Here is a 20271-nt window from a genome sequence, read left to right as displayed (position 1 = left end):
TCTTTTATACAAACCAACCCATACGTTTTAAGAGTCACGTTTTTTATTTTCGAAAAATATCGCCACCCACTCGCTCGCGTTTTTAATTTCCGAAATTTTTTTCCTTTTAATTTTTTTTTTCAAATTTTTTTTTTCTCAAAAAACTTTTTGTTGATGCAGAAAAACGCAGAAATTGAAAAAAATACAGAAAAACGCAGAAATTGCAGAAAATGCAGAAAAAACGCAGAAATTGCAGAAAATGCAGAAAAAACGCAGAAACTGCAGCAAATTGACAGAAATGCTGAAAATTACAGAAATTGAAAACGCCGAACTTGAAAATGCAGAAATTGCAGAAATTGAAAAAAACGCAGACAATAGCAGAAATTGAAACTTGACAGCAATTGCAGAAAACGCAAAAAACGGAAATCTTCCACACACTCCTTCCCTGCCTTTCCTATGATAGAAATTGCACCACAAGGAAGCGTAAAGTGCTAACCGAGCTTAGTGTAGGGCATATCCCCGGCAGCGGCGCCAAAAATGTGCGCTCCTTGCCGCACTGTCGAAGCAAGGGACTTGCCAATACACCGTATGCGAGCCACAAACGGCTCCAAGCACACAACAAGCCTAAACTAGCAAGCTCAAGAAAACAAAGGGTGTGTCACTCACCGCTCTACGCTCGCCTTCGTGGTGGATTCCTCGCCGCGATGAAGAAGAAGCTGCAGTCGTGCCGCGCTCAACCGCTTCGCCGCCGTCGTGCCTTCGTAATGCTCGATCGCACACACACTCTCCCTCTCTCTCTCTCTCTCTCTCACACACACACACACAAGGAGGTGAAGAAGAAGAAGATGGAGATGGAGCAAGAGCACTCTTCAATTGCACAAATGAGAGAATGAGTAAAAATTAGGTTTAGTTGGCTTTTATAGGAGCTCACCCCATTCACACTTGGGCGCCCATGCTTAACCAACTAATCCCTTGAATGTCCAAGTTAAAGTGCGCCTCTCATCGACGATCACTCTACCTTTCCCTATTGGTCCGACAAGCCCGGTACCTGACTCTACCAAATACATAATACACGTCCGTCGTAGGTGATGGGTGTCCGTGAGCCGTGAGGGTTAACAGAAGGGGATAAGGATTTTCTACGAGTCTGACCAAAGAAAAGCAACTTATCTCTAGGCAGATATAAGAAGCTAAGCCCAAGGTATTGTGGACCATTCGAGATCTTTAAGGTTGTGAGTGACCAAGCTTACAAGCTAAAGTTACCTGCAAACTTGAAGGTTCATGATGTGTTCCACGTCAGCTTACTCAAACCCTATATTCCTAACCCTGATCAATTCTTAGACTCAGATCAGATAGTCATGCCAGCACAAGGAGTTCTCGAGCTCCAACCTGACTATGTACTTGAAACAAGGGAAAGGAAGTTACGCAACAGAACTATCACGGAGCATCTGGTAAAGTGGAAGGATTACCTTGAAGAAGATGCAACTTGGGAGGACGAACCAACGCTCTTAAAAGATTACCCAAACACATTCTTGAGATGAGGACATCTCAAATTTTTCACGTTGGGGAAGTTGTAAGGTCTTTGACCCCGATCAAACGAGCACCATTGTACCTTGAAATGAATATAATAAAAAAAGTTATTATTTTTAGCAGTTTTTCGAATTTTATCAGTGCCATGATGTTTAGAATGTTTTCAAGCTTTGAAATGTGAATTAAAATAATTTTTGTAGAAAAAATCCAAAAATAGTAAGTTTTTGGTCACCCCACCCGTCCAGTTTTAACCGTCTCGAAAAACTACATCCGTACCCCGAATTTGAAAAAAATGCATTTTCGGACCCCGGGGGGCTGCTAAATATGGCAGGTACTCGGGCCGGTACGCCTTAGTTAGAGCTTGCTATAGAAATTTTCGGCATCAAAATCCGACTCGTATGATTCGTTTTAGGCTAGAACCAAATTTTCCCAAAATTGTCTGGGGAGGCTCCGGGGGCTCGAGGCTGTGTGGGAACAGGTTCCAGCCCACTCCTGCTCAGCTTTAGCAGCTAGGCGGAGCCCTCTTATCTTGTGGGAGTCTTGGGAGAGTTTCTAACCTTGCTACTAAGTGTGAGAGTCAGTTAACCAAGCCAACTGGACACTTGGTGGGTAGGCAACTGGACTTGCCATGCTTAACTAGAGAGGCTCCCAGATGCAAATAGCAACCCAGATCGATTTTCAGCTTGAGGAGGCCTATTTAAAGGTGTGCTCACACACACACACACACACACACACCTACACACACCTTGGGGAGCTGCTGCCGGCACACACACAGTTTTTGAAGGAGAAGCAAGGAGGGAGGTGCTGCCGAAATTTTCATCTTGAGGATTCATTGGATCAAAAAATCAAGAGGGTTCTCAGCCCCTAATCACGGTAATTATGGTTTAATTACGGTTCTTCTTAATTCTCATCATTACTCTCTCATAATTCTCGTCTACTAGGCCTACTTTTAGCTATAATTCCCAATAGCTGCTCTCTAAGTTTACATAGTTATACTCCGTTACATAATCATCATTCAATTAGATAAATTATGCAGCCATTCATTATCCTTAATCAAGGATTAATACATGATTAGGAAAGATTCTCTCTCTAGGCAACATAGTTAATAAATTGTCTGCCAGTAATAAAGTAGATTTGATGAAATTCATTCTTTTATCATTCAATAGTATTGCAATTAAATTAGACTCAATCTTCTCTCACATTAAAATGTGATTAAGGCTGAAAATTAAACCGTCATTAGGCAATTAAGAAGAGAATTTTCTATCACACATGCCTGCGGTAATTCTGCATTCTCAAATTGCTCTAGGGAAAGTGATTGAACTCGCTTATTTCATCTCTCTTGTAAATCAATTAGTAAAATTCTGAATTTCTTAATCAGCTAAGCCAAGTGATTAACTTAGAGCTAGTTCCAATAGGGCAAGTAAATAATTACCCATAAAATTGCTAGGTCTCGAAGGAAAAATCAAATCTCTTGCATAAGGTGGATTCATTAATGATTCTAATATGCCAATTGGTTTGTTATGGTGCTCTCAGACTTTAGCTCCTTTTCAAGTTTATCATTTAAAGTAGTGAGTAAAATAGCCCCGGTTAAGAGAACTCGTTTCGGTGGTGCCCACGACCGCGAGGCGGGAACGAGCAATGTGAACGGAAAGGGAAAAGCTCCCATGGACGAACAAATACCGGCCATCTCATGGGCCATTGATGAAGAAATGGAAGAGTTAGGTCGTTTGAATTAACATTGCACACGTTTAGTTAGGAATGAACATATCCCCATAATATGTTGGAGAAATGCGATGGAAATCTTGGCACTGAACTCATTTGTACATTAAAGTCTAAAGTATGAAAGAAATGATTGATGGGTATGATGCTTGCAATAGGAAAGAATGTCTGCTAGGGAAAATTTAGCTCGACATGTTCATTTTATTTCCAATGTTGAATCACTCCTGACCCCCCTACTGATCAGAGGGGGCAGAGTTCCTCGTTAAGGGCTCTTGAATCCACGACTTGCTTTCTATGCGGTGGATACCCATGACTTGCTTTCTATGCGGCGGGAACCCACGACTTGCTTTCTATGCGGTGGAAGTGTCCGTGTCATGCTTTCTATGCGGTGGACATACCTAGTTGTATGGGCAGCTAGGCGACAACGGGAGGAGTAAACTCTCGCTGAAGGGGGGATGTTGTACCTCCAAAACATTGGAATTTTAATGAATAAGTTTGAGTAGAATTTTTACTAGAATACTGTCTTGGTGTTGTTTGCAATACTGGTTGAAGGGCTCTCTTAACGAACAATGTGATTCGGAATTAATCAAGGAATGTTTATATTGAACAATCATTGTGGTAGTAATTAGGTCACACAAGGAAGTGTGAGTGTGGGGGTTGAAAGTGGGCGCTTGGCTCAGGTTGCCAATGCCTATGAGATGGGTGGTCCCGATTGGTCGGAAACTCTTTGTCCCCCATAGTGTTCAATTCGATATTAGTAATACTCATTGCCCCTAGAGCGGTGAAATCTCGAGAGTACATGCCTCTGAAACATGGGGAAAAAGGCACTCGGGGTTTTGCTCCTCTTGGAAGGTGGGTCTTAGGATTGCTAAATAGTTTAGGTATGCTTTCCCTGCAAGGTGGAGCTAGATCTCATTGCTAGTAGGCTCGAGCTCGACTCACTTTGTGATGAGAGATCGTCCGTGAGCTGAAGCCTGAACCGCTTTGTGTGCTTCCGCTATAGATCTAGTGGCCACCAGGTTCACCATCAGATCCGTTGTTTGATATGGCGGGGCGGGGACCTCACAAAACGGACCTCAATTCACTCCTTTTCATTTAACACAAAGAATCCAGATAAATAATGTTAGCAACAAGCTAACGCGGACACCATTTTTCAGAGTTCTTTTTGTAAAACATTTATTATTTTGATAAATCGAGAATATTATAACTCTTATTTTCTCTGATAAACCTTGTAATTAATGAGCCGGGGCTACAAGCTTCCAGATTGTATCAGCCAGTCACTTCCCAGCTTTGGTAGAACTCCAGATTATTAGTTTTGACCATCCAAAAACCTTGGCTAAGGTATAAAAGCCAATTTTTGTAAGTTTTTTATAGGTTTTTGGATAAGAAATACACAGTGTGAGCTAATGGCACTCACTTCTCTCCTTCTTGCGCTTCCTACTCCCTCTCCGATTGTTACGTTGTAATTGCGTTTGTTGCATTGCAACCACAAGTAAGAGCTCTACGCATTGACGTAAGCCATTCACAGTATTTCGTAGCTTTTGGCATCGCAGTTCCGCGGCCTAATTTCATCATAACTAAGAATTTACATGTTCAAATAAAAAACTAAGCATAGGCGGGGTATTGGGAAATCATTGCTAAGCATTTAGATGCATTCTAGGTCGAAAACAACTAGGTCAAAAATCCACTGCTGTTAAGAATCGCGATTTTGAAACTTGACCTAAAGTGGGATTTGAAGCCATAGGTATGTGTGCTTAGGTCTCATAAACTTGTCCTAGAAGTTTCGTTATGTTTGGATGTCATTTGATGCTGTAACGGATGTGATTTGCTTGTTGATGATCTATTGGCTTTTGGTGATTTCAGTCACTTGAGTGTAGCTTGAGTTAGATGTGAGTTGTTAGTTGTTTTCCAAGAGATAAACAACCTCTTGTAGACTCAATGCACTAGTCGAGTCAGCTTCGTCCCATGGTTTGACAAATTAATCGTGGTTCTCGCTAATACTCCAATAAGATAGGATGGTGAGGTTAGACATGCGTCCCACATTTGGCGTCGCTGTAGGGGATCGAAGAGACCTTGGGAAAAAACACGAGCGTCTTGTGTATTTGTCCTTTAACTTCTTCTAGGTTCGCCTAGAGTTCAAAACTTTCTTTTAGAAACCGCATAGCTTATTGTCGTCTTTTGCTGTGTAGAGGTAGCTTGGAAGTAATCATACTTGTTGAGTATCTTTAGGACTATAGGATTGTAGATTTAGATTAGGATTTGGAGAATGATTGGTAGACGAGACAAGTCTTAAGATCAAGACTCTGAAAAACATAAAAAACACAAGAAAACGAGTGTTTGTGGACACTTTCCACAACCCCATTGCATGAGAATCTAGGAGTAGGGTAAGTAGGATCCGAGGTGGATTTCAGAACATTGCTCTCTCTGAAATAATCAAGTGTGAGTTGTTATTGGAAGTTGCAGAATTTCAAGTCTACAGCTAGAAATAGCTTGAAAAGACTCGAATCCACTCAGTCCGACTGGAGAGTAAGCCTAAGAGTGTTATAGAATTGATATTTTGTTATTTATTGCATCTGACAGGTGGAAAAGACTAGACCCAGCTTGGCCTATGCGAATGGATATGTATATCATGTACATTTTATTATTCAAGTGCTCTTTTATGAGCTTTGGCCATTTATGACCGGCCGACCAGTTTGTAACCAATTTGACCATTCAAGAAATCTATATAACAAATACATGCAAGAGGGAAATGGACTCTTGTACGGGGGTAGATTGCACCCAGTGTCTGTCTATTCTTCTCTCCTCTCCTCTCTTCTCTCTTCACGTGCCGGTGTAGCACTCCACTCTAGGAGGTGCGCCTGCACATGTTCTTTCGCTCTCTCCCGCTCTCTGTCTCTCTCTGTTTGAGTACGATTTGATTATATGCTCACAGGCTTTGTCAGGTATGCATATTTGCGGTGTTTTGTTGTTTCCATCATGCTATTTGAGGTATTTTGCAGGGACACTATGTCTTCCGTTTGTAGCAGTGGTATCAGAGCCCTGGCTACGCTCCAATCAACCTCACACCGAGAAGTCTACCTACACAAAGTAACATGAAGACGAGAAGCCTTGTTGGGTATGGCAACAAGGAGGCATGCGACATGAAGAGTAGATGCACAACTTGCAAGATACTACGCATGCGAAGCTAAGTAAAGCGTTAAAGTTTAGTTAAGTAGCAAGTTTATGAGTACAATCTTGTTGGACTATCAACTACAATATGGAAAATTGACCAATTTCTTTTTCAGTGACATTATTTATGTTTGTGCATATGTTAACCCCAATGAGATTTGAACCCATATCTCCCTGTACAACACAGGGGCACGACCATTTGTGCTATGGAGTTTCAAGCATTTAAAAAAAAAATAAAAAATGAGTCACTTAGCATGAAGCGGCACATGCATGCAAATGCGACCGACTAACACTTTCTGCATAACATTAGATCCCTCGAAGCTCCGTGAAAATGGCGGGGTAGATACCATAAGGGCATGATGGCGCTGCCCACCCATGACCCTCACACGCTTTCACCGGTGCGCTCTTAATATGACACACTGTCATCTAGACTGCGTATTTTTTGTCTCTCTCTGATTCGGAATTGAGAAGAATTTCCAGGGAGACAAGGCCCAGGGACATGAGGCCTAGAGACCTAGTGTAAGGCCAGACATAAGGCTTGCGAAAATTATGACGGCAGCTACGCTCGGAAACGAGAACTCGCAGCAACCCACGGCACCCTACCCCATATTCTCCCCTGCATGGCATGCCACCCAAATAGTATGACGCCACCTCAGCCAGGGACCTGGCAACCCCTGCAGCAGGCACGAGTAGGAGCATACCTACCCTCCTATGATGAGTGGCCGACAAGAGCAAAGCGGAGCCCACAGGGTAGCCTGAGGGACACACAGGGCGAAGACCACCAACCAAAATCCAACGGGCCAGCATGCGACCACCAACAACCCGCCCCTTCCGATAACGCATGAGCTATTCTTGACCAATCAAACTCTCTCTCTCTCTCTCTCTCTCTCTCTCTCTCTCTCTCTCTCTCTCTCTCTCTCTCTCTCTCTCTCTCTCTCTTTCCGCTCAATCACCTAACTCCATGCAGGCAACCGATCACCCCTAACCATTCAACCCACAACTACCGTATGACAGTATCTCTCTCCCTCTTGTTATCATGCACACATCGATCATTTTCTCTCTCTCCCTCTCCTCAGTTCACGGAATCCAACAATGGGCTGCGCACCACCCAGCCGTCATGCATATTTTCAAACCAAAAAAGGGGCGGCCGACCTACACTTTCATCTGCATGCCACCCACCATGAATGCAGCCGTTTCTTTTTCTCTCTCTCGGTAAGCTACTACCCTCAGTTGTGCATGTGGTGGGTGGATTGAGAGCAATCCACCCGTTCATCCCTCTCTCACTCTCTGTCCCCCGTCGGAAACTCATAACAACTGCACCTTTTACACCCGTGAACTACCCATAGATGGAGACTTTTAGTGAACAAGATAACTACCTCTGGACGTGGCCCTTGTAGTGCAGCACTACCAACCACACCAGCCAACATCACCCTCTCTCCTATCAGAGCCGCCCAGCACCTCCTACTGTCGTAAAAACACAGCTACAACTCCTAGAGGTGCCATGCACCAGCCTCACCAACTCGATAGAGGGCGCCCGGTCCCAAGGTTTTGTTAAGAAGTTCACAGACAGAAACCTTCTGAGCAGCTGCATGATTGGCTAAGAGCTGCTGAATGATTCTCAATGATACTATTCAGGTATCATAGCTGACCAGTAAGGTCCCCATACACCAGGAATGAAAATCTTCTTCTTTGAAACATCCATGTGGCAGATAGATTTCCCAAAATTAGCACCATCTATTGTGCCAAGGTTCATCAAAATTTTCCACCCTCAAGCTCTGAGGCACCCCTTTCATTACTCCTATGCCACCAGCATGAGCATCAACGAGTGCCGTTCCAACAGGAGTTCCTTCTAGCAACCCAAGCTCCTCAGGAAGTGCACAACAGTTTCAAGCCCAACTATCCATACTGTAATGAGGTTCTTGGCTTTGCAGTAGTGGAGGTCAAGCCAGACCCTAATGGATAACCTGGAAATGCAACACTTTGCCAAAGTTTTGCATAGTTTCCTTCAACAACATCTTCAAGCCCAACTTCTTGCCAGAAAACATCATCCCATCCACATGCTGCAGTAACCGCGGTAGAGTCTTTGCTGGTCATTTTCTCCATGTGAGCATGCCCTAGATATAATGGTGGTGGAGGTTCACCAAATGCCTCATCAGCTGCAGGGCCTACCTGTGTTTCTTGCACCCCTAGTGATGGTATTCTTATCAATTGCTAGCTACAATCGATGGATTATGCTCTCAACATCTTCTGACCATCATCAATTATGGTAATGCACGCCCCTGGTTCTCTAACCGTGGCCTCATACTCACACCCTTATGTAAATCATTAATTAATTTCTTGTAATTGGGGTAGTCTCTCACAGCTATCTTGTCTTCTTCGCTATTTCTTTAGTGATCACAGCGGCAATCACATAATTGCTTTGTAGCATCACTTGCTAACGACCTATGAGATCCAAGCGATACAATCTTGGTGGATCTAATACAATGTTTGGATACAAAATAAATTGACGTAAAATTACGGCGCATTGGTTCATGAAGCATGTTGTAAATAACGGGTCAATAACCGCCTCCATCAATGTCATGGTGGCCCTCGTATAAAACATTACCATCTAGCTCTTCCAAGCTTAATGACTCTATCGATAATCAATATACCTTTGGTATTGCCGGACTCTGAAGTCGGCTATGAAGCTTGTTCATCTAACTGCCGAGTCTCTGCTCTAAAGAAGTCAATGATCTCCCTCTGTAAATTTCTCTCATTGTCTCATCTCCTCAAGGGACTCTCCTAGTGTTTGTCCAACTCTAGCGAAAACAACCCGAGGAATCTTTGATCCTGACTAAATGAACAATGAAAGTGGCCTCATATCTCATAATATACTGGACACTGACATATGCAACTCTATCTTTGGCTCTTTTTGACACAATTGGAAAATCCTGGCCTCTGCTAGTATTCCCTCCCCCTCCTCTTCCGTTATACATACTAGCACTTAGTCTTCAACGTAGGAACAACTTCCATTTTCTTTCTTTTTGTGTTAAGAAACAACTCAATGGGTATACACACCTGCTTGCGACATGTTACATGCCTTCCAGCACCTCCAAATATAAATGTAAGTCACGTTACCTTCACAACAAGAGCTGTATGTTTGATCCATTAGCAAGACTAGCACCTCGCTATAGACATCTCAAAATGTTGTATGTATTCATTAGTGACATAGAAGCCTTCCACAAGTCTTCTAAATAAAACACTATTAATGTATATTAAGAATGATAAAAAATTGTGACTATTTTGCACAATTATATAACCCGTTCGTATAGAAACATTTACTCGTTTTTACAACCTTTGTAACATTGATACTCATCTTCAGTCAATAATTTTTGCATGCTTCCTTCACAACTTGCAGTTATACAATGTTGTACGATCTAAACTTTATGCGCACTACACAGTTGTGAAATTTATATTAATCATAATTGCATTGAAAGTGGCTTAACATTTGTATTTTGGTTTAGTCTATAAATTTTGTTATAAAATCCAACTGTTTATCTTGACTGACATTAACCAAATGATACTTTTTCTACTAACCTTCCCTTTTAAAGTACTTGTTTAGAATTCGACAATTTGACTCCTCGCCATTTCCTTGAACCACCCCTAGGTATGTAATTTCTCAATGTTCTCTATTTCATTTTGATTCCCTTTAACGAGTCACTTCCAAAAAGTATCTACTGATATCATTTGTCTTAAGATCTTGTTATTATGATCCATCTCCCCTCTAACGCACTCGCTTGATATACTACTATGCGAATACTTACCCTCTCCATTTCTTTATCAATTGTTTTCTTGATACATATATTTAGGGAGACCAACTCAAGCAGTTTTAAATAAGAATAAAAACATTGGCCAATTTCCACCAAAAAAAAAAGAATCTTTTGTGTATATATGTATATTCTCTTATAGCGGGTGCCATTACCCATCGGTAAAGTTATGCCTTGTGTAATTTCTATTGAGAGGATTTGATATTCAACTATGCAGCTACTCATATAAGCTGTGGTGCTTTGAGTTAGTGAACAAAAAAAATTGTAAGTACTATGTTACTCAACTATACTCCAACGTGGTGTCACACAGGTAGTAAATGTTTTGTCTTTTTATGTCTTGTCTAGTCCATTGGTCACATGCACACAGATCCGCCGATTTAGGTAGTGTGTAAATGCTCACCTTGGTGTAGATTCGCCGATTTAGGCAACACCAATTATCTGTGCAGATCCGCCGATTTAGGCAGCACACTGACAAATTGCAAAGTCACAATGGTAAATGCAGATCCGCCGATATAGGCAGCATTACTGCAAATTTGCCGATCTAGGCAGCACGTCTTATTGGTGTAGATTCGCCGGTTGAGGCAACACCGATCACGAAATCATGCTGCAGTGGCTGGCCACCACTGCAACTGGTATGATTTTGTTACCCGGGTACATAATGAAAGTGATTTGGATTTGGACTTATACTGTGGAATTGGAATTGGATTGGGAATTGGTATCTGGTGATTATTATGCAGTGTTTATGTGATGAGATTTGACATTATGAGATTGATGATGAGTGTGACCAATGATATCCTGATTCATCAGGGTATGACATATACTGCTTATTCTAGTGGTATGGGACACTAGAATAGGTAGTATGTGGATGACGGCAGGCATAAGCAATGTTGTCTAATTTTATGGATTTTCTTTACTATTTGATACAAATTTCTAATCATTGTTTTTGACAAGTATTGTTCGCAGATTTTTATCTTCGCAACTGAGGACAGTTGCTTTCCAACGGACAAGTATGTTATAGAATTGATATTTTGTTATTTATTGCATCTAACAGGTGGAAAAGACTAGACCCAGCTTGGCCTATGCGAATGGATATGTATATCATGTACATTTTATTATTCAAGTGCTCTTTTATGAGCTTTGGCCATTTATGACCGGCCGGCCAGTTTGTAACCATTTTGACCATTCAAGAAATCTATATAACAAATACGTGCAAGAGGGAAATGGACTCTTGCACGGGGGGAGATTGCACCCAGTGTCTGTCTATTCTTCTCTCCTCTCCTCTCTTCTCTCTTCACGTGCCGGTGTAGCACTCCACTCTAGGAGGTGCGCCTGCACATGTTCTTTCGCTCTCTCCCGCTCTCTGTCTCTCTCTGTTCGAGTACGATTTGATTATATGCTCACAGGCTTTGTCAGGTATGCATATTTGCGGTGTTTTGTTGTTTCCATCATGCTATTCGAGGTATTTTGCAGGGACACTACGTCTTCCGTTTGTAGCAAAGAGTTGTCCGAACGAGTGCGTAAGCTCAAAGATACTTCGAGGTAAAAATTTCAAGAAGTTGACCAAGACTCAGATTATTTACTTTTTTTTGACATTTTAGGCCAAATTAAGTTTTGACTTGATTTATAGGCTTAAAAAAAAACTATATCTCAGAAAATTGCAAAAAAGTACTCATTTCAAGCCTAAAGTTAATAATCGTGATTATTAACTTTCTGCTCTAAATTGACCAAGGTTCATACCATTGACTCATTGAATGTGTACAAACAACTTTTGTAAAGGCTTAAAAGATTTGGATCACTAAACTGGTAAAAAATAGGGTAAAAACTAAAGTTTGTACTGACTTTTTGAATCTTGAGTATAAATTTTTAAAAAAATTGTCCAAACTTGTTGAAATTTGATTCATAGGCTTACGTTGATGTGATAAACATGTGTATATACTCAGTTGACCAAAAATTTGCAAAAATTTATCAAAAGTAAATAATCGCGATTATTTACATCTGCCCTATTTTTCAACTTTTTTGACCAAGTCTGCATACCACTAGCTTCACCATGTTGTAATAAGTCCACAAACCAAATTTGGTAAGAATTGGACCACTGGAGTGAAATTGGTGACTAAAATTGCAAAGTTAGTATGCGAACAGATAATTGATGACCATTTGACCAAAAATTGTCCAAACTGGATGGAAATTGGCTAGTGACATTAACTTAAGGTGCTTAACAGATCTGTGTCAAAGTTGGGGTAAAAATTTATAAAAATTTGTCGGAAGTAAATAATCACGATTATTTACATCTGTTTCAAAACTTGATGATTTTGCAAATTTGACTATACCACAAGGTCAAGCACATCAAGTAGACCTCATGAATCAATTTTGGTGAAATTTGGATCCCAAAAGTGAGACTTAAGCCAGATTCTCGAAATCAGAGTCTGCGGACACCAAACAGTTGATAAACTTGATCAGAATTGGTCCAGACTTGTTGAAATCTTCCGAGAGACTCTAACAAGTTGTATACTTGCCAAACCTATCAAAAAAGTGTAAAAATTTGATAGAAGTAAATAACGCGATTATTTACTTATGCTATCCAGAGACATCATTTTGGACTTTTGAACTCATACAGTGATCGACCAACATAATATAAGGCCACAAGGAAATTTTAACAAGCACCTCACACCGGCAATGAAGGAAAAAGCACGGAAAATGTTGCAAAACTATAAAGATGTGTTTGCTTGGGAGCACACAGATTTGAAGGGAGTAGATCCTGAAGTATGTCAGCACCGAATACCTCTGAAACCGGATGCTAGGCCAGTAAGATTGCAAAGATACCGGATAAACCCCAACTATGCAAAGAAGGTCAAGGAGGAGATTGATAATCTTCTCAAGGCTGGGTTCTTTACGGAAGTAGCAAGCAGTGATTGGTTATTTCCCATAGTCGTTGTTCCTAAGAAGAATGGGAAATTAAGAGTCTGTGTCGACTATAGGAAACTAAATGCCTAGACTATTAAGGATCCATTTCCCTTACCTTTTACTGATACGTTGCTTGATGAGATCGTAGGATATGAGATGTATAGCTTCATGGATGGTTATAGCGGCTATAACCAGTTACAGATCGCTCCTGAAGATAGGACCAAGACCACTTTCATCACTGAGTGGGGAGCATTCATTTATCTGATGATGTCTTTTGGCATGTGCAATGCACCAGCTACTTTTTAGCGGTGTATGATGGAGATGTTTCATGAATTTCTTCATTGGTTCCTCGCCATTTTCATGGATGACTTCACTGTCTATTCAGATGAGGAACAACACCTTCTATTCCTACAGATGGTTTTTAAACGCTGTCAGGAGAAGAGGATTTGTTTGAATCCATTCAAATCTGTATTTCTGGTTTGGAAGGGACAGCTACTGGGACATGTGGTTTCCCGCAATGGAATAGAGATGGCCAATGAAAAAATACAGTGTGTCTAGCAAGCTAAAGCACCCAGAACTGCTTCAGAGTTGAGTTCTTTCTTGGGTTATGTGAATTTCTATAGAAGGTTTGTACACAAGTTTGCTTCTCAAGCAGTACCATTATATGAGCTTACAAAGAAGACCAGTAAGTTCAACTGGACTGCTGAGTGTGAGGAGATTTTTCATAATTTGAAAAAAGCCATTACCAGTAAACCAGTCCTTAGGCAGCCGAATTGGGATATTATTTTTCATGTTCATGTAGATGCTTCAGGATTGGCAATGGGGGAAATATTAGCCCAGCCAGATGGCAGAATAGACTATCCGGTCTATTTTGCTAGTCGCAGATTCAGTCAGGCTGAACAAGGCTATACGACTACTGAAAGAGAAGCTCTCGGAATGGTTTTTAGCGCTACGAAGTTCAGGCATTACCTATTGGGGAAGTTATTCCATTTTTATGTGGATCATCAAGCTCTTCTGTTTCTGATTAACAAAGTTATTATTCAAGGCAGGCTGATAAGATGGATGATGTTCCTTATGGAATTTGAATTCAAAATTTTCCATAAGCCTGGCCGAAACCACTGTGGATCTGACTTTCTTTCCACAAGTGCGGAGGGATATTCAAAATCACCTCTGAGAGATGAGCCAGTCGATGTTGATTAATTTCAGTTAGAAGCAGAAGAATCAGTGGATCCTGAATGGTATGATATTTATCAATTCTTTTCCCAAGGTGCCTTTCCAGAGGATTGGAAACAGAATTAGAAGAAAGCTCTGATCATAAAAATCCTGAAATTTACCATCATCGGAGGAGTACTTTATCGACTACGTGTGGATGGTATACTTCGACGATGTGTCCCTATGGAAGGAAGAATGCAAGTGATTTCAGAAGCGCATAATGGTGAGTCTGGTGGACACTTTTCCAACGAAGTGACCTACAAGAAGATTCTGCAAGTAGGTCTGTGGTGGCAAACACTGATTGCTGATGTCAGAAGTTTTTGTAAAACTTGTGACATATGCCAAAGAATGGGCCGACCAACAACTGCAGACATGACTCCCTTAATGCCAATACAACCATTGGGAGTATTCATGAAATGGGGACTGGATTTTATGGGACCTTTTAAGAAGGTGACTCGCAGGAAGAACAAGTACATCGTGATGGCTACTTGTTATGTTACCAAGTGGGCTGAAGCTAAGGCTGTTCCTGACAACACAGCCAAGTCAACTGCAAGGTTTCTGTTTGAGAATATTGTCTGCCGATATGGATGTCCAGTAGAAACTGTGACCGATCAAGGAACACATTTTATCAATGATACTATGGAAATCCTATTGGATATGCTTTCAGTCAAGCATCGGAAATCTACTCCTTACTATCCTAGATGCAATGGACAGACTGAAAGTAGCAACAAGACAATAAAGACTATTCTCACTAAGGTGGTGCAAAAGAAACCAAACCATTGGGATTTGAAGCTTCGGACTGCTCTATGGGCTTATAGGACAGCTTATAAGGTAACTACTGGAATGATACCATTCAGAATGGTGTATGGTACTGAAGCTGTGGTTCCTATGGAGTTTGTAATCCCCAGTTTGAGAATGGCTGTGAAGTATGGATTAGACTTCAACCATAATCTTAAGAAAAGGATGGATGAACTGATGCAGTTAGATGAACTTAGGCAAAGGGCTATATTGGAACAAGAAATTGTTCAGCAACGAAGGAAGTACTGGCATGATCGCCGAATTAAAGTTTGAGAATTCCAGAAAGGAGACTTAGTGCTTCTATATCAGTCTATATTGGGTCCAAAGAAGCCGAATTTGAAGATTGCCTGGGCAGGACCTTTTGAGGTTGATTGGGTCTTCTCCAATGGCACAGTCAGATTGAAAGATTTATTTGGACTGAGTTTGCCGGGAGTGTATAATGGAGCCAAGATCAAGCTGTATTATTCAAAGACCAAAGAAACTGGGTTAGAACAAGGAACTAAGGAACTAGAGGTTGCTGATCCAGAGAAACCGGAATCAGATATTTTTGGACTTTTTCATGTGCAACCAGTTCCAATTTCAGAACTAGTACCAGAAGGACCAGATCAGTCTGATCTTAGAATCAGTACCAGTATGGTTGCACCAAACTGGGAATCAAATCAGTACCAGTATGGACACACTTTCCAAATTTTAAGCACCCAACGGTCAAATGGCACGCCAGTGGTAATTATTACAAGGATGGGTCGCAATCTTGTCCAATGCATGTCTGCCACGACAGCAACGACGCACACAAGTCTAGGAGTGGCGAGTGGTGGAGCTTTTATGGCACAAACACGTATAACAATCAGGAGAGTTAGCATTTTTCCCCATAAATCTCCTGTGCGATGCTTTCCTCTTGTCAACCATTCGCCATCGCCGAGCTCCGAGGTTTCTTCACTATAGCCGCAAACTTCGACCTCTGACGAGACAACTGACTATCAGACAGTCTTACCAGCGACACCAGGAAACGGCTTTGACACAAGTAAGTCATCTTCTCCTTCGCCTGTTTCATCGTCATCGACCTCACAGTGTATGTGTAGAAGGAAACATTCAGAGAAGATGCAGGAAACTCTTGAGGAAACCCAGGCTATAGTTGCTGAGGCAAAGGCAAGCCTTCTTGTTCTTCCATACAGTAAAATCCAACGATATGTATTTACTGATCACGCAATGACTCTGCTACAACTTTGGGATCTGCGAGTTGTGTTGCAAGCTACAAGGATTGCTTTTGATGCAGATATCATCAAGAAAGTTCTTGATTCCTTTGATGTTGAAACTAGCAGTGCTATGGTAAATAGTAGGAAGGTGTCAGTGACACCAGAAGCCAGTGCATTTGCATTTCGGATGCCTAATGAGCCCAAACCGTCTGTGGCAACTGCGTAGCAAATAAGTATCGCTCTAAAGGAGGATGAAACGGCTAGAAAGAAGCGCAAGGCAAGTGCTCAAGGAGTTCCAGTAGTAGCAGAACTAGAAGCCTCCACTGCTTACAGGTTTGTAGCTGAAGTAGTCAGCCTTAAGAACAACCCAACGTATGTGTCAGAAAAATTGTTTGCTATGCTGTTGGCCAAGATACTGGATCCAAAAGTCCATATCAACCTTTGTCAAATACTCTCGCATAATGTACTCCAACAGACTGTCAAGCTGAAATCTCAAACTGTTTTCAAGGCATGGTATGTTTGGCAATTCCTGTATTGGGCTACTACTGCAGATGTTAATGAGTAGGTAAAGCAGGCTTGGAGTGAGCAACCCATTTCTGAACCAAACAAAATTGAATTGTCCTCAAAGACGACGAGGAAACAAACAGTCAAACGATTTCCACTGACCTGAAAAGGAAAGCCACTGCAGAAGAAGCTGGCAGTTCAAAGAAGCCAAGAATTACACTGACAAAAAGAAGTGAGTTCTTGAAGCAAATAGAAAGCCAGGTTAAGGCAGTAAGCATTGAGAAAGTTGAGATGACTAAAAATGAGCACCAATCTACTCAGAAGCCTGTGCCTGATCAGCCAGTTTTGTCAAAAATACAGTTGCTACTGGATCTGGGAAAGATCATGTCAAGCCAGTCACACTGTTGAGAAGATACCAGACCAGTCAGGGGACAAAGGCAAGAGTCAACTGGACAAAGGGAAAGGTCCAACGTTCTCAACTTTGTCTGGTGGAGTTCTTGCCATTACTGGAAATACTCTGTAACTGGTAAAATAGGATAAGTTGCAGCAAATGCAAACTCAGAAATTAAGAGGGCATCTTTTGCTCAGCAAAGCTGATTGTGCAACTTTACCCTACAAGGATCCAGTGGCAATATATGAACCTATTGATTCTGATCCAACCATGGTCAAAGACAGATGTTCAGTACTGATACAGTCTTCTTGGAATACCATTGTCAGTTGTATGGGACAATTGGTGGAGCCTGCTGGATCAGAAGACGAAGTCAAAAAGCTTAAAGCTGACTTGGCAGAAGCACAGCATCAGATTGAAACACTCCAGAAAGCCTAGGAAGTGCAGAACATACAACACAGGGTACTGGAAGCTCAATCAGAAAGGACTCAGGAGTTGTTGAACAAAAATTTAGCTAAGGCTGAGTTTGAAATTATGATCATCAAAAGTCAAAGGAATGAAGCACTGAGAGCTGTCGAGCGAGCAGAAACGATGCTCAGGATGAAGCGGGCGAAATTCAAAAAGTTGCTATTACACCATACAACTCTAAAGCGTTCGCTGACTGACAGATACATCTACAATAGCTTGTCTGAAATTTTAAACCCTTCAGGCAATGCTATTTATGGCTTGAGAAAATTTAAAGTCTTTGATGGAAAGTATGCAGAGTGATTTGCAGGACAAGGTGGGTGAGTTCAATAATGCTCTGATGAACCAAGCTATAATGGATTATATTGAGCAACAGACTTCCCCGGATGAGGATGGAGAAGATGAATCTGATCAGGAGGAGGATGATCAAGAAACTGGGCATACAAAGGACGATGATAATGCCCCACCACCATCTCCACCTCCAGGACCTGGTACTGGTGGGACAGGGCCTGATGAAGGAGGCCAGTCACACAATCAGACCAGCCAGACCAGAATGAGGGTCAGCAGGAAGTAGATGATAAAGAGCACCAGTCGGGTAATCAGCAAACTGAAGAGTAGAAGCCCAGTAACACTGGGAATTAGCCAACTGATCAGTCCCATCACAGCAGAGAGGCTAAAGGAAAAATGAAAGTTTAGGATGAGGGACCAGTGGCTGATCATCAGCATTCACTGCAGCTCATCAGTTTGAATAAGCAACTAAGACATCAACATGCCTCCATCACCAGACAGTATCTGGAGGATGATGCTCTCTGGAATGACTTGGAAAGATTTCAAAGACTATAGCCAGGGAAATGGTAGAACATTGGAAATCAGCTGCTTTCCATGATAAAGAAGCTTGTAGACTACCTGCGCATCCCAGTACAGTCCACCTGTTGGAACGAGTTCCAGAATGGATACTCAATGCTGATGAGAAAGTGACAAACCTGCACTGGCAAAGGCAGTCTACTGCAGATTGTCGGTCCTTAGCTCTAGAACTGGAACTTCTGCTGGGTAACAAACCAACTTACCGCTGCATGAAGGATGTTAGGATACAACTCAAGGACGTTCTGGTACAAATGCAAGCTGCCAGAGGTGTTTTGGATCAGAGAGTCAAAGCCATTCTTGAGGACCAGACAGCCACTAGCAGAGGACCTCAAACGTGAATTTCAGTAGGAGCACATGTAACAGCTCTCCGAACCTTGTTCCAGCTAGTGAGAATCACCAGAAAGATGATGCAGTAGGAGAACCAGGCTGTTCTCAATTTCCTGGAATTTGTGCATGATTCTCCAGTTCTCTTGTATGTTGTTCCAGCAAGAGAAACTGAGCTGCCAAGATTCTTTCCAGCGCTGTATCCTCAACATCAAGAACCAGTTGATCGACTCACATATTTCAAAATAACTGATGACCTTCAGGATTGGTATGAGTGATCAACTGTGGAATGGAAGACTTGGCTGACATTGCTCAATGATGCTCTCCAAATCAATGACATTCAGGCAATGAAAGAGGAGCTGCATAGGATTTAGCTGTGTATGGGCCAGTGGAAGATTCAAGTAAGAGGATCGACCAGGATTACTAATCAGTTGCTACAACTCACAGTCGAATCTTCCAAATTGCCTGAAAAAGACATTGCAGCAGATCCGAGTCTGGCACCACAGTACAGGGAGATGGTTGAGATTCTTTTCGAAGCTCGCATCAAAACAAATCAACCTCTTCCAGAAGGATGGATCCATACTACTTTGCATTGTCATAAGCTGGCCAGAACCAGACGGAGCAAGGGCAGGTGTACACTCTATGATCCTGACACCAAAACCTATCATTCTCTCATGCTTTATGAGGTAGAGATGACCACAAACCGGCGGGATCAGCTTGAGCAGGAGGCCATTTACCGACTGATTCAGAAGGAGAATGCTGGTGCTGGGACTTCTCAGGCACCATCCCGGTCAAAGAGTACAGACAAAAGGAATACAGTCCAATGGAAGGATACTGGGTAGTTCCATCTCAGAATTCAGTGGGGCGACTTTTCTTCTCAGCAGGCAGGGAGAGATGACAGCTCTACCTTGGCCTGATGACAGCTCCACCTTGGCCTGGTGATAGCTCCACCTTGGCCTTTTCCGCTGCCTTCTGCAATCCTTGGTCCTTCTTGAACCCCTACTCGTAATCTTTGAATGGCCATTCTCTATGTGGTCAAGCTAGCATTCCAACATCAGAACCAGATGATGGATTTTTCATTCTCACATCAGAATCAGACAGGGGAAATTTTCAGAAATTTTGGAATCTTGCCAAAATTCAAGAAAGAAGGGAAGGATGTAGACGGCTGGATAGAAGGTGGGCAGTGAATTACTTAGTAATTATTAGAGTAATCACTACAGTAAATCCGAAGTGTATAAATAGGGCCCATTACATTATTATCGGGTTGGCAATTGTTATCACTTGTATTAGCGCTTTGGGCTATAATTGTAATTGAGCATCTGTGGCAGTATTGTCGGCTGTACTTTCCCTCTGTAATCATATTCGTTGTAATCTTCATCTATAATCTCAATCATGGCATATATTTCAGTGATACTTACTTCTC

Source organism: Adiantum capillus-veneris, chromosome 18 (assembly GCF_014529385.1).
Source record: "Adiantum capillus-veneris isolate H3 chromosome 18, ASM1452938v2, whole genome shotgun sequence".
In the NCBI taxonomy this organism is placed as follows: Eukaryota; Viridiplantae; Streptophyta; class Polypodiopsida; order Polypodiales; family Pteridaceae; genus Adiantum; species Adiantum capillus-veneris.
This window is presented reverse-complemented; position numbering follows the sequence as displayed.